Source organism: Hetaerina americana, unplaced genomic scaffold, assembly GCF_022747635.1.
Source record: "Hetaerina americana unplaced genomic scaffold, ioHetAmer1.1.p SCAF_7, whole genome shotgun sequence".
Classification (NCBI taxonomy): Eukaryota; Metazoa; Arthropoda; class Insecta; order Odonata; family Calopterygidae; genus Hetaerina; species Hetaerina americana.
The window spans coordinates 78,348,699-78,361,755 of NW_027287316.1; the positions used below are offsets into that span (position 1 = coordinate 78,348,699).

Genomic DNA, 13,057 nt, shown 5'->3' on the forward strand with positions numbered 1-13,057 from the left:
ATATGTGGAGGAAACCGTTGAATTTGAACTAGAAATGGAAATGATTTTCGGTGGGGAATGTATTAAATTAGATTTTCTCATGATCTAGCTTTAGTTTATCAATCAGCCAAGGGCTTACGATATTTGCCGAGCGTATTTAGTCAGTGCTATGGGTCATTATCATTTATTGGCTGTTCAATGTTGGATTGGTTGACAGCAGCCCTCCACATCCTATCCTATATGATTACAATTGGCAGTTCACTTCCTGGTATTTTTTGCAATGTACTTTCTTCTTTGTTGGTCTCATGTATTTATCACTTGGCCTTCCTCTTGGGAGTTTTCTCTCTATTTTTGCTTCTATTATATTCTTCACGTAACCATTGTGCCTCAGGGTGCGGCCAATCCATCTGGTTCTTCTTTTCTCTATGGTATTCCATAAGGTCCGTTCTTCGTCTGTTCTTCTGTGTACTTCTTCATTTCTTATTTCTTCAAGTGCGCTAGTTATGGGATTTGAATAAATGCCAGCGAGATGAAAGTAATGCGGTTCTATAGGAAGAGAAACTCTGAATAACTATTAAAATAAGAGTTTATAAATTATAGTATGTGTAACAGTTCATCTATCTCGGAAGAGGTCTGGACCGAAACGATCAAAGTAAAAAGAGATACGACGAAGAATTACGTTGCCACATGTGAGGGCTACAGAAAAATAATTTTGATTTAAACGCATAAATAAAGTGGTAATTAATAAAGGATAGAGGAGTGGGCAAATGTTTGGTAGGGTTATAATCAGTTTCAATTGAGGAAGGCGAAGGGCATGCGTGATGCCATAGCAGTATTTACGAGACTAATAGACAGGAATATAGCACACAATCAGTATGTAGTTCTTTTTTTTCGGTTTGGAAGAGGCGTTCAATAGGGGGAATAGGAAAAGGACAAAGGGGAAGTTAAGAAGAACGAAAACAGGGAAGCTATTGGGGGGGTGGGTGTGGGAATTAGTATGAAATGAATGATCGCATCAAACCAATCTTAGGAATGGAATGCTGATGATGTTGACAAGAAATTATGGCGTGCGTTGGATGTAATTTATTGCAGTTACATATTCGCCCCTGCTTCTACATCTAGCGGAGCTAATTACCTCAATGGATGGATGAGACAGCGCACGCCGCCTTAATTAGGTGATGGACTCCACACAAATCGGCTTTCCCAGAAAGCAATTGCTTCCTCGAAAAAAATCGCCCCTCTCTCAAGATATGATGCAGACAGCATAGACTATAACAATAATTCGTGCAGCGTCGGTGGTGTAATGGTCAGCATAGTTGCCTTCCAAGCAGTTGATCCGGGTTCGATTCACGGCCGACGCCCTATTTTATGTACAGTTATTTTAATTCTTAGTTGTTATGATTTGCTCGCAGATATCCGCGTCTGAGACATAAAAGGAACACGATGGAATTAGTCGAGTTATGATTAGTTAATAGGGGAAGTGGTTACTGTATCATTTTTACTTAATATGTGACGAAGGTATTTTCATAAAAAAATTCACATAAAACTGATTTTAGAATGACTGCAGAAACACAATTTGTACAATAGCAACGAAATTTTTAACACTCGCGACTGTTTGACAGCTTAACCTCTTTAAAAAGTCAGACACTAATAACTTTGAAATGTGAGACATTGATTCAAAGAATTGAAATTCAAACTTTTTGACAACTTATTCGCCACGGAACTGGAAAATATTTCGTTTTAATTTAGAGAAATGGAGTTCAAGGCTATTCAACGAAGTCAATTTTCATTTTTAGTAAAAAAAGAAAAAAACGAACTTAACTTATGAACAAAAATGCTTCGAAAAAGTACATCGACGCCGTTGAAAGCCAAGCAAACTGCTTTTCAATCTAAGGAACTGGTAAAAAAGCGGAAAGACAAAAAAAATAGAAACTCACTACCTATTTATTGTGCATTCCGACACAATAAAATCGCAGTTAACCTTTCGCGAGGATGGCATTGTTGGGCGCGGAAGAAAACAAAACACTCACGGTGGGCGGTAAATGTTTTCTGGAGCGGCGATAAGTGTGTCGCGAAGCGCCGGACAAGTCGTCGAGAGAGGCCGGAAAGTGATGGTCTGATCTTACAAACAGACTTTAACCAAAAAGAAAATAAAAATTCCCCCTCGACCGATTTGCCATTTCCAGACTCTGACCGCGGGACGGACATCGACTCTCAGCGCCGCGACTGGATTACTATTTTAAATTTTTTTTCAAAAAAGACTACACAGTCCCTCATTTTCCACAAAAGGGTGGAAAAATCCTTCACTCCCTCTCCCTCCCCACCTTCTTCGAAAATCCCCCCCTTCCCCCTCCGTACGCTATAGTATTTCAGAAATAGCGGGTCGCGATGTTGTTTTTTTTTCTCTCCCCCTCGTGATATTTCGGAAAATCGTGCCCTCATCGCAGAAGGAGCGAGAGGAGTTTCAAGGTCGCAATCTGATTTGTAGTGCGGTCCATGTCGATCGGAATCAATTCTCTACGAACGAGATAGAGTTCCGGGAATCGTTTATGAGGAATAACACCCATCCAAGTCTTAAAAAAAGAAACGAGCCAACAGTAATTTCAGATTCATAGCACAGCAAAAAGTGACATGTTCGCAACCAACAGGGACTGTGTGGTATTGCCGGGATTACTATGATTCCCGTCTTCACTATTTTAAATAAATAGTCAATGATATTGTAGTAAAAAACATATTCCACTTGAAAATCGATGTTTTCTTCAGAGCATTATCATCGTTAACAGCTGTCAACATTTCAGTGATTTCTTGATAACTTGTACCGTGCTTCACCAAAAAACTTGATGTTGATTCGTTGCTCCGTGATTTCGCCATTTTCCATTTTCGACAAACAGTAAAAACAAGGGCAATAGAGACTAATATAAGCGGCACCATACGCACAGCTCGACGATCCGCCAAGCAAAGACAGCTCATTGGATCTCAGGCAACTAGCGCCGCAAGTGGGTGGGGCTATAGTCCGCGCCATGGTCACCAGATTGCACCAGTTCGCGTATTTATCGGGCAGACCACAAGCCTTCCGATCCTTTTCCCTAAAAAATGATAAAACAGAAACCAATACCGAAATCAAGGCATTTAGGACTGTTCATGGTGTTTATACGTGAAATATTTTTTAAGCCCAAAATGGACGGCGTATGATATCATATTTACCCCTTCCATGATTAAAAGGCTGTGAATTAAAACACACAATATGCCGCAAAAAACGTTTTAGGTCCGTAATTCTCTTATTAAATATTTTCAAAAGGAAATAATAGTTCAATTGTGAATAAAAATTTGTCGCCTTTGAGAAGTTACCATCGTTTGGAGATTTTCGCATATGAGATGTTTTACTGTACCGTTTTAGGGTATTTCGAAAGGTGATATTGGAGCGCAGTCCATTATTACAAATTATCCATTTCAGGAACCGTAAGTACACTGTCTATACTGTAATAAGGTAGGGTAAATGTGACGTAAATTCATTAAGTAAAATTTGCCTGATTTTTTAGGCACTATGATATTGTGTTTCTAGGTATTTCATTCCGAGTGCTTATTTAGGGAGATTACTGATAAACGACTGTGCTCAGGAGAAATTCAAATCTTTATGGCCTCGCAAATAGACGATGCCCAGTGCCCATAAAACTGTTGGCCATAAAAATTGCAAGTGCGCAATAAAGCGATAAATCACAAATATACGGAAAAATTTAGACGATTAATACTCGCCATTAGTTTGCCGAGGTATTCCGACGACACCGAGGTCATTTCGCTCGTAAACTCAACCCGAAAAAAAATCCATAACAGGAAAGCAGAGCATCCGAACTACCAACCTTCGAAATGGCCAAGAAGAATGGTTTACTACTAAACTTCTCGGGTTAGAAAGTTACAAGAATTCATACTACCATCTTGTGTTTTTAGCATGGAGTACTTTTCCGTTGTTTTAAATCCTGGTGACTGAGCAAAAAGGAAAAACTCCTTGAAATATTGCCCGTGAGCTCCTAAAAAAATTACTATAATACCCATAGACTCAATAAAATGTCTACATTCAGAAGGCAATAGACGGTATCAAGGAAAAAATAAGTGATTTATGAATGCGAGGAGAAAAGAAAAGAAAGCACCTATTTTCTAAGGAAGTATAGGCAGAGAAATAAAAATAACTTACAAGAATATTAGTAAAAATTGAAATAAAAAAGTATAATCACAAGATGATTATGATTTATTTATTAAAATCCTTCGATTCCTTTATCTATCTACGTGTCACGATAAGATTACAGTCATAACTCGAGAACAGCGACAGATACGGAGATGAGGTTTTCAAGGGGCGTTTTCAAATTTTGCTTATATTTTCCCATTTTAATTCAATGGGTGCATAATTTCCCATTTTCCCACCAAAAGTGGGCAAAATACTCGGTTTACATAGCGAGAACAAATATCCTCGCCATTTAAAATGTATTGAGAAGGGTGAAAATGCAAAATGTTGTGAGCGGAAACGGTTTTTATTTCACTGCCTTGATGTTCTAACGCAGAGATTGATTTAGTTCTAACGCTCATAATACGTACCTGCGATTTTTGTTGGCCCCTCGTGAGAAATATTAGAGTTTAAAACGACTGAAAATGTTATCAATTCTCATTGAGAATCTATGATTGCGATATTTTTAATAGTCTGATATAATTTTTTTCCATGAAGTTTTCTCGGGTCTTCCATCGGGTCAGGGGTTCCATATATTTCATCTACCCTGCGGATGATGCCCGAGTCGGGCATCGAAACGTCGGCCAACATGGAACCCCTGATCCGGTGGAAGACCCGAGAAGTCTTACTTCAGTCTGATATAAGTTCTGTGAAAACGTCTACAGTGACATTGAACGAATTATTTTGGAACTTAGAAAGCATATAAATAAGGAAGCGATTCTTTAAATATTGCACATCGGATCTACTTTTCAACGGCTGTGAATGCTGGAAGGATGGAAGAAGTATAGCGAAGAATTTAGCTGCCTATGGCAAGGGGATTTAAGGACAGAATAAAATTGAAAAAATAAGTCGAATGATGAAGTACCTCGATGGACGCTTGCAGAGATAAGCCTATGGAGGACACTTTCTAGAAAAAGAAGGAAATTGATTGGAAATATCCTGTAGCATGATATTTTACTGAAGATCATAGCTGAAGTACAAGGTAAGGCCAAGGAGGAGTCAAAGTTTTACTTAATTTCCTGAGTATTTATTCATGTCTGTGAGGTACAGTTTATAAAATAATAGATATTGCGTCAAAGAAATCAGGAATCAAAATGATAAGAAACCAAAGTCACTATAGATATGCATTCAATTTGCAAGTCAGGACATAATTAAACGTTGCGCAACCATAAGGTACATTCGTTGGTGCCTGTGTATATTAAGTGATAACATACCTGTATGTATTTCTATGCGTGTGAGTTATAAAATGTTTTTCGTAAATATATGCGCCTCTGTGGGGGTAGGTTTGCATGAGTTGGTTGGTTTTGCGTGTGGTTTTATTCTCTTTAATGGTTGATGATCCAACGCCCCCGCTACACGCTCTTTTGGGGTATTTTGCAGATGCATACCAGTTTGGGAGGAATGATTGGATCGATAAATTTGCGATGGTCGAAGGAACTGCCGAGACATGGAATATAAAAAGTATCAGGAAAATAAAAAAGGGTGTATCAAATAAAAGATATGACTGAAAGGAAAGGAGAACTTTAGTCAGAGAGGAAGAGAGAGTTCTCCACGAACGATCAAAGATTACGCCTGTTTTGACAACACTGTGCTGGAATGAGACAAGGGACAAGGACTAGGTCCTTTTGTTTGAATTTTTGACTCGTTCAACATCTAATGCATATTTTTTATGATAACAGAGTTATCAATCCAAAGGTTGGTTTGATAGGTAATGGTAGAGCTCCCCCATTACTATACCATCATGCCATAAGTCCTTTACGGCGTGTGAAATTCGCACATTGGCAGGGTAGGGGGGGCAGTTCCTTTCACTGTGCCAGTTACAGTTTCTCAGGAAGATCCGGTACCCGAAACACCACGCAGCTGGTGTGAACCCGAGGGTACACAGAGGTTTCTTCGGAATCCAAACCTGAATCCTCCGGTCAGTAGTCCAGCGCTATACCCACAGAAATAACATATAGTATTCTCTATTTAGCATAATTATTATGTATAATTTTTATGGACGGTCAAGGAGGCAGGCAGTGTGAGCAACTGAAAAACGTGAGAAAAAAGGCTCCAAAAAAGTGTTTTTAAGCCCACGAATAATGCGGATGGATGATCAAATAACCTTCCGAAAGGTAAATCTCATTATTAGTGCGATTATACTAATGGTGATTCGATGCGATCCCCAAGAACCATCGCAATTTTTCGACGCTTGCCACTCACTAATGTACAGGTATTTCTGTTTTTAAAACGGGAATATAATTAGACCCCAATGTTATAGTATGATAAACTAATTTTATTCTAATCGCAAGTACCCTTTCAGAGTACTCCCGGTTGGCCGACGCAAACGACGGGCCATTCGGCGCCAGGAGAGACAACAGAGATGTTAGAAGCGCTCCGTAGTTAGGGGAACACAAAGCACATCGTATTGTACCGCTATAAATTTATATAATCCATGCTAAAGGCTTTTTCCAACTGTAATTACATTTGCTAACGATGAAATATGAGCGAAAAATAAACTTACGGCGAGAAAGGCTGAAGTTTACTTGATTCATCCAACGAATGAAAAAAAAACAGATAAAACGCACTTCGGTATCGGGATGTCCCTTCGAAAAGACAATGCGCGGAGAGTTGGCGAGAAACATTTATTAACCAATTTAGTCACAGCACATCGATCACTTAGTTTTTTTTATAGGATAAAGCAACATCACAATTTTTTAGCTACCAACTTTATTTTTTTCTTAATTTCTGGATTTGTTTGACAAAAGCTTCATAAGAGTGTTGCAAATATTCATCAGATTCCCTAATAACTTGTCAATGGCTATTAATCGCTCAAAAACCTGGCAAAAAGAAAATTATTTCCTTGAATTCATTCGCCTATAGGATCGCGAATACAGAATTAGAGTGACGGATTCACTAACCATGTGTGGGGGTTGATCCTTAACCGTTCACCTAAATTTTTTGCACTTGTCAGTCAAAAAAGTGAAGTACTCTTCGGAGCATTTTCATAATTACATTCAATATCGTTCACACGTCAAGTCCCTTTGTCAATTCTCGACCATCAGTTGTCCTGTTTTAATCACATTAGGAGAAATGGACCGAAAACTAAATGAAAATCCGCTCGTGTAACTATAAGCGGAAACTCTACGGGAGATGAGTCTTTATTTCCTTACGTCATTAGATGACTTGTGACTGCGTTGATTCCTCAAGACTCGAATCACGACGGCGTCATCACTCTGCAGTGCATTCTGGGATGGTCTCACGCGGACGTGTCTCCGGAGACCACAAGGGGTGAGAAAGGGAAAGAGAGAGAGAGAGAGAGAAAGAGTGTGCGTGTCTTTTAATCCAACCCCTTCGCGAGGTCCTCACGTGTGCTCGCGGCAACCGCAGACTCATGCGAGGGTGTTGAAGAGAGAGGGGAATAGGGAAGGGGGAGAGGGATGTCAGGGGTTCGAGGATGCTCCATAGAGGGGGGGGGGGGAGAGCGGAACACTCGTGGAGTTCCACACCAGGGGATGTGCAAGGAGAACACCCTCGAGATGAGAAAGGTAAGGAAAGAATAACGAGGGGTGGAAAAAACACAATCGAGGCGAGGCAAAGGGGAATGGTGGGGTGAGGTAGTGGATGGGGGGGGTGGAGAGAGAGAGAAGGGGTCACGAGTGTGTCCTGGACCAAGGCACACTGCCAGAGCAGGTGCAGGCGATGCGCAGTTGCCATGGCGATGACCGCGTTGCAATTAAGGCGCAGCAGCGTCTCGCGAGAGAGAGGGGGGGAGGGAAGGAGGCTTCTTTAATGAAACCGTCGGAACACACACACAACGGCGCCCCTGATAACGCCAAGGCAATTATCTGCGAGGGGCATCTGCACGTGTGCTATACGAAGGTGCACGGTGAATGTAGTGCGAAGAACGGCGCCAAAGGGCCGGGAATGCAGGGACCGCTTCAGGGATCTCTTCAGGACGGGGGAAGGTTAAAGTTGCTAAATATATTGTTCAGTTCTAAAAGAAAAAAAATAAAAATATTCGCAAAACTTTTATCTCAGGAAAAATTAAAAACACTTCATTCTTTTGAGAGGCACGTAGGTATTTTAGATAAAAAAATACCCAGGGTCTATGTTTATAAGTATACACAATGCTATGGGTATCCAATTCTCTAACTCTATGCACTCTCGTGGTCCCATTGGAAGGTGCAATTAATAAATATCTCTCGCCCAATTGTATTAATGCACTCTCTCGCGGCATTGTCTCATGAGCTGTGTACCGCCATACTGTCAAACCTTCTGTTACGCACATAAAAATACCCGTACCGAAGACCGCTCTTGTTATTTAATTAATACCCTCAACCCTTGTTGTCGCGGATTCGGAGCGCTGCGACAATACCTTTATTTGCCGATGATATAGTGGTTTACCGTGACATCCGTGATATTGAGGATACAGCAGCTCCGTTAGAAAACCTTAATACTATTCAACGCTGGTGCGACACTTGGGAATTAGAATTAAACTTAAAAAAGTTTGTAGTGATGAGTTTTTGGAAAAAAGCAAATCCCACCAGAACGATTACTGCATCGGGAACTTCGGGAATGGCATGTGTAGACTCGATTAAATACCTAGGCGTTACCCTCATTCACGATCTCTCCTGGGTGAAACACATACGGGGAATATGTGGACATTATTCATGCGTCGGTGGTGTAATGGTCAGCATAGTTGCCTTTCAAGTAGTTGATCCGGGTTCGATTCCCGGCCGACGCACGTTTTTTCCGGGATTTTAGAAAAATTAATTTTCGGCGAATGTCCATGAGGTCCTTTTTGCTGTTATTTTTATGCATATATTAGCGATTGATTATGCAGGTTGCTCTTGAAATATTCGTATCAATTTTTTTATAAATACTAATAAGCAAATGCGAATTTGACTGATAATCAAGATTAGAAAGTGATAAAATAATAAAAATCTATTACGTAGCCCTATTCTGCAAAGCCCCTCTAAGAATGACGATTAAATAGGGAAGAATAATAGATGAGACAGAGTTTGTATTCCTAGTGGATTACTCGTTCCAACGTCTGCTAACACACAGGGTGAGTTCCAAAATTAATGCAATTAAACAGTCCGCGGCCCTCCTTATTGGTTGATAAAGGGTCAAATCACTCAGAGTATGCGGGGATAACACAAAGCTTTGCCGCAAAACCGGTCTCAGTGATCTCCAAACTGTGGACGCGACAGGATACTGCGCGCCGACCGCATCACGAAAACAATGGAATCGACGATCCATGTCGGCTACGAAGACTAGTGATAGATGTAATTAGCTCAAATGCAGTAGAAGTTACTTCCGGTGTTTCCCAGGGATGTGTCAATGGACCCCTTTTATTCCCACTCTACGTTAACGGCATTGACTCCGTAGTCACTAGAAAGATACCTTTATTTACCGATGATATAGTGGTTTACATTGACATCCGTGATATTGAGGACACAGCAGCTCCGTTAGATAACCTTAATGCTATTCAACGCTGGTGCACTTGGCAATTAGAATTAAACTTCAAAAAGTGTGTAGTGATGAGTTTTTGGAAAAAAAGCGATTACCACCCGAACGCGTACTGCATCCGGAACTTCGGGAGTGGCATGTGTAGACTCGATTAAATACCTAGGCGTTACTCTCACTCCTCCTGTCTCTCCTGGGTGAAACACATACGGGGAATATGTGGACAAGCTAACAAAAAATTAGGATTGATTAGAAAAGTACTTGTTAAATGTGATGAAAAACTCAAAGAGAAATGTTATCTGTCGTTGGTTATGACTCATTTAGAATACTCTGCAAGTATAAAGGATAAGGTATAAACAAAGATGTAAAAAAAATAAAGAACAATATTCGGGTCTAGATTAGTCTGGTGTGTATTCCATCTTTTGCATCAAAAGTGTGCATTACTAGACCGTTACCACTGGGCCATTTGCCTAATTGTAGCAAATGTAACTAACAATAATAATGAAACCTTCCCAGAAATGGCAGGATGCTGCAAAGTGATACAGAATACGTAAAAGCGTTTATCCAGATCATTTCCATCCTTCCTATATTTGAAGGGAATCGGAGTTGTGTAGTTATAAGTGTAAACGTAAGAAATTGTTGTTTACATTGCATTGTATTTGTTTAAAAAACTTTATTGGGGCAAGATTGAGACTTTAGATTTCCGTCTCCCAACTAATCTTTAGATTTTACATTAATGACAATTACAAGAACCTACCCACTACGTAGTGATACAAGCACCTAGTTGGGAATCGAACCCGCGGTCCCTACAATGGGAGGTCCTACCCCGCCGCCATCGGGGTCGGCAAAAATATAAACGTAAGGTCCCACCGAGATTTGAACTCGGATCGCTGGATTCAGAGTCCAGAGTGCTAACCGTTACACCATGGGACCGACGTAAGTCTCTAGATGATGAAATATGTATAGAATGGTCTCCTAGTACACACTTCCTTATTTTACTTTAAGTTATTCACAGAAGAAACTTTCATGTGAAACACGGCACCATTTTAAGTCCGAAGGGATGACTGTCGGTTTATGATATCCTACTGACGTAGTTAATTCTATCGCTGCTCCTTGTGCCATATCTTGAAGGTCTTTGTCCTTTTTCGGACCTTTTTAATTTTCTTTGCTCATATATTTATTTATTTATCTATGTATAATCTCATTCATTCTTTTATTTTATCCCAATAATATTATAAGCAACTTGAGTTTCGGCAAGAGAGTCTGTTCAATAAGTTACGCGATAAGGAATAAGGGTGGCAAATATTTTAGAGATGGAAGCCCCACAGAGCGGGATCGAGCATAATATTTCAAAATTCTGCCCATATTACTTTGCACTTCATAAATTATATCAGTGATCTAAGGCTAGTCTTTTATATTTTAAATCTTTATGCATGCCACTGTTTTCTCTCCAATTATGGTATTTACGATATTTTCAATGTTTGAACTGCTCATCTTTCAATTGAATACTCCATAAGAGTCCATACAAAATTAGTTTCAAACGTGAATATGGCGTACGACTCTCGTTAAGAATATTTTCTGTTGTCATTTGAATCAGATTTTTCCGATATGCAGAGTTAGCCATCACTACATTGGAAAACATTTTAATAATATATAAATATAAGGTATTAATGAGAAAGTTTTAATAATTTTAAGCTTTCTAAGTCTCCTTAGGTCCTTCAGGCATCGTGATATGGCCTTGTGAAGCTTTTGGATTTCCATCTCTTTGTGTCTTGTCAAAATTCTTTGCCCGTTCCTTATTTAGTTCAACAATATATATTTGAAACGAAATGGAATCTTGTGGTCTCTCTGTCATTCTTTGCCCAAAGCGCATTATCTTCCGCTGGTCGAATCATGTTCCAATGTACGAGGGTGAGTTATTTGAGAACCTTAAAAAATACGAAAAAAACTTGCGAAACAACGTACCAAACCAATTTTCGAGGTCCTACCCCGCCGCCATCGGGGTCGGCAAAAATATTGATGCGAGGTCCCACCGAGATTTGAACTCGGATCGCTGGATTCAGAGTCCAGAGTGCTAACCGTTACACCATGGGACCTCAATGTATGAGGATGAGTTAATTGAGAACCTTAAAAATACGAAAAAAACTTACGAAACAACGTACCAAACCAATTTTCGTTTCTCACAGTAATAGCCATAGTTTGACGAGTGGCCTACAACTTGCAGCATGATACCAGAACCAAGAATTACATTGCAACAATATTGTAAACATGGCCACTCCACCTTTAACATGTAGCAAGAAGAAACAGCGATTTGTCATTTGTTCATTCAGTATTAAGGAGGGTTAAACATATTTAAATTCATCGACGAATAAAAGTTCATAAATGTGATTTCCCCTATCTCACTTGAGCGATGAAGTCTGGGCCAATAGTTCATAAACTGTGCTATTTCCGTATAAGGTTCCCCTTAAATAGGTCAGGCACACACCATGTTGTGACAGCAGAGGCTCTTGGAGAAGTTGAAGACCTGGTTTATCCAGAGATATTCGTGAACTTTCGAAGCCTTTAAGTACTTCTATTGTACGTCAAGAAGAATACACATATAAATTGTATGAGTGATAGCCTTAAGTATTCAAGAAGTGACGAGATAAAATTTTTTTCATTTTTTAAATTATCTTTTGACCTACCCTCTTACCACCCCTTTAATTTTCTCTACGCCTCCTTCTCCTGAACAGAAGTTTCATTTCCTTTTCTAGTATGAGGTTCAATGCTGATTGTGCTGTTATAACTCCTTTACCTCGCCTCAATTAAAACAGGGATTTGGTCAGCTGTTCGTCAATTTTACTTTCTAAAAGTTTTGTCCAAAATTCAACACTTTAATTTGGATGCATGAAGAATTAAGCTTGCAGTGCGAGAGTCTTCATACTTGCACGCTTACGACGCCAATTCGGTGGAGGAACTGAATCTCTAATAATTCGTAGGCAGTGGATGAAAATCATTTTGATTTGCGATGGAATTCTGAAGAATCTGATGGAGGGGAGAAGGCGAGGAAGGGGTTGAAACGTAATATGCGTGTGGACGGAATGAAGGGAGATGGAAATTATGCGGAATTGAAGATCATACTCGTGTTGTAGTTGAATCGGTGTTTTGAGTGCATTTCTTGCCCATTCTCCAGATTTTTTTATGGACTCTGCAGGCGCTATCTACAGGGTGCGTTCCATAAGTCGCGCAATTAAATTTCCCGCGCTGCTCCTATTGGTTGGAGTGGAATCAAACTGCTTGGAGTAGGTGGGTAGGGGCGCTAAGCTTTGCCGCAAAACCGGTCTCAGTGCTCTCCAAGCTTTGAAAGCTGCAGGATGTCAGGAATATCTTTAGAAGACTAATCAAATGATTTTTGAGGATAACGAGGACTCT

At 40.0% G+C, this 13,057-nt stretch overlaps 4 non-coding genes across 4 annotated transcripts; 2 read left to right on the forward strand and 2 right to left on the reverse strand.

The window, feature by feature from the left end:
* The first annotated feature begins 1,268 nt into the window (after window positions 1-1,268).
* Window positions 1,269-1,340, forward strand: TRNAG-UCC (transfer RNA glycine (anticodon UCC)). Its single transcript has one exon. It is a non-coding gene; the product is annotated as a tRNA-Gly (tRNA).
* Window positions 1,341-8,849: 7,509 nt separating this feature from the next.
* Window positions 8,850-8,921, forward strand: TRNAE-UUC (transfer RNA glutamic acid (anticodon UUC)). The gene has a single exon. It is a non-coding gene; the product is annotated as a tRNA-Glu (tRNA).
* A 1,586-nt stretch (window positions 8,922-10,507) lies between these two features.
* TRNAQ-CUG (transfer RNA glutamine (anticodon CUG)) lies at window positions 10,508-10,579 on the reverse strand. Its single transcript has one exon. It is a non-coding gene; the product is annotated as a tRNA-Gln (tRNA).
* Window positions 10,580-11,670: 1,091 nt separating this feature from the next.
* Window positions 11,671-11,742, reverse strand: TRNAQ-CUG (transfer RNA glutamine (anticodon CUG)). Its single transcript has one exon. It is a non-coding gene; the product is annotated as a tRNA-Gln (tRNA).
* Between the last annotated feature and the right edge of the window lie 1,315 nt (window positions 11,743-13,057).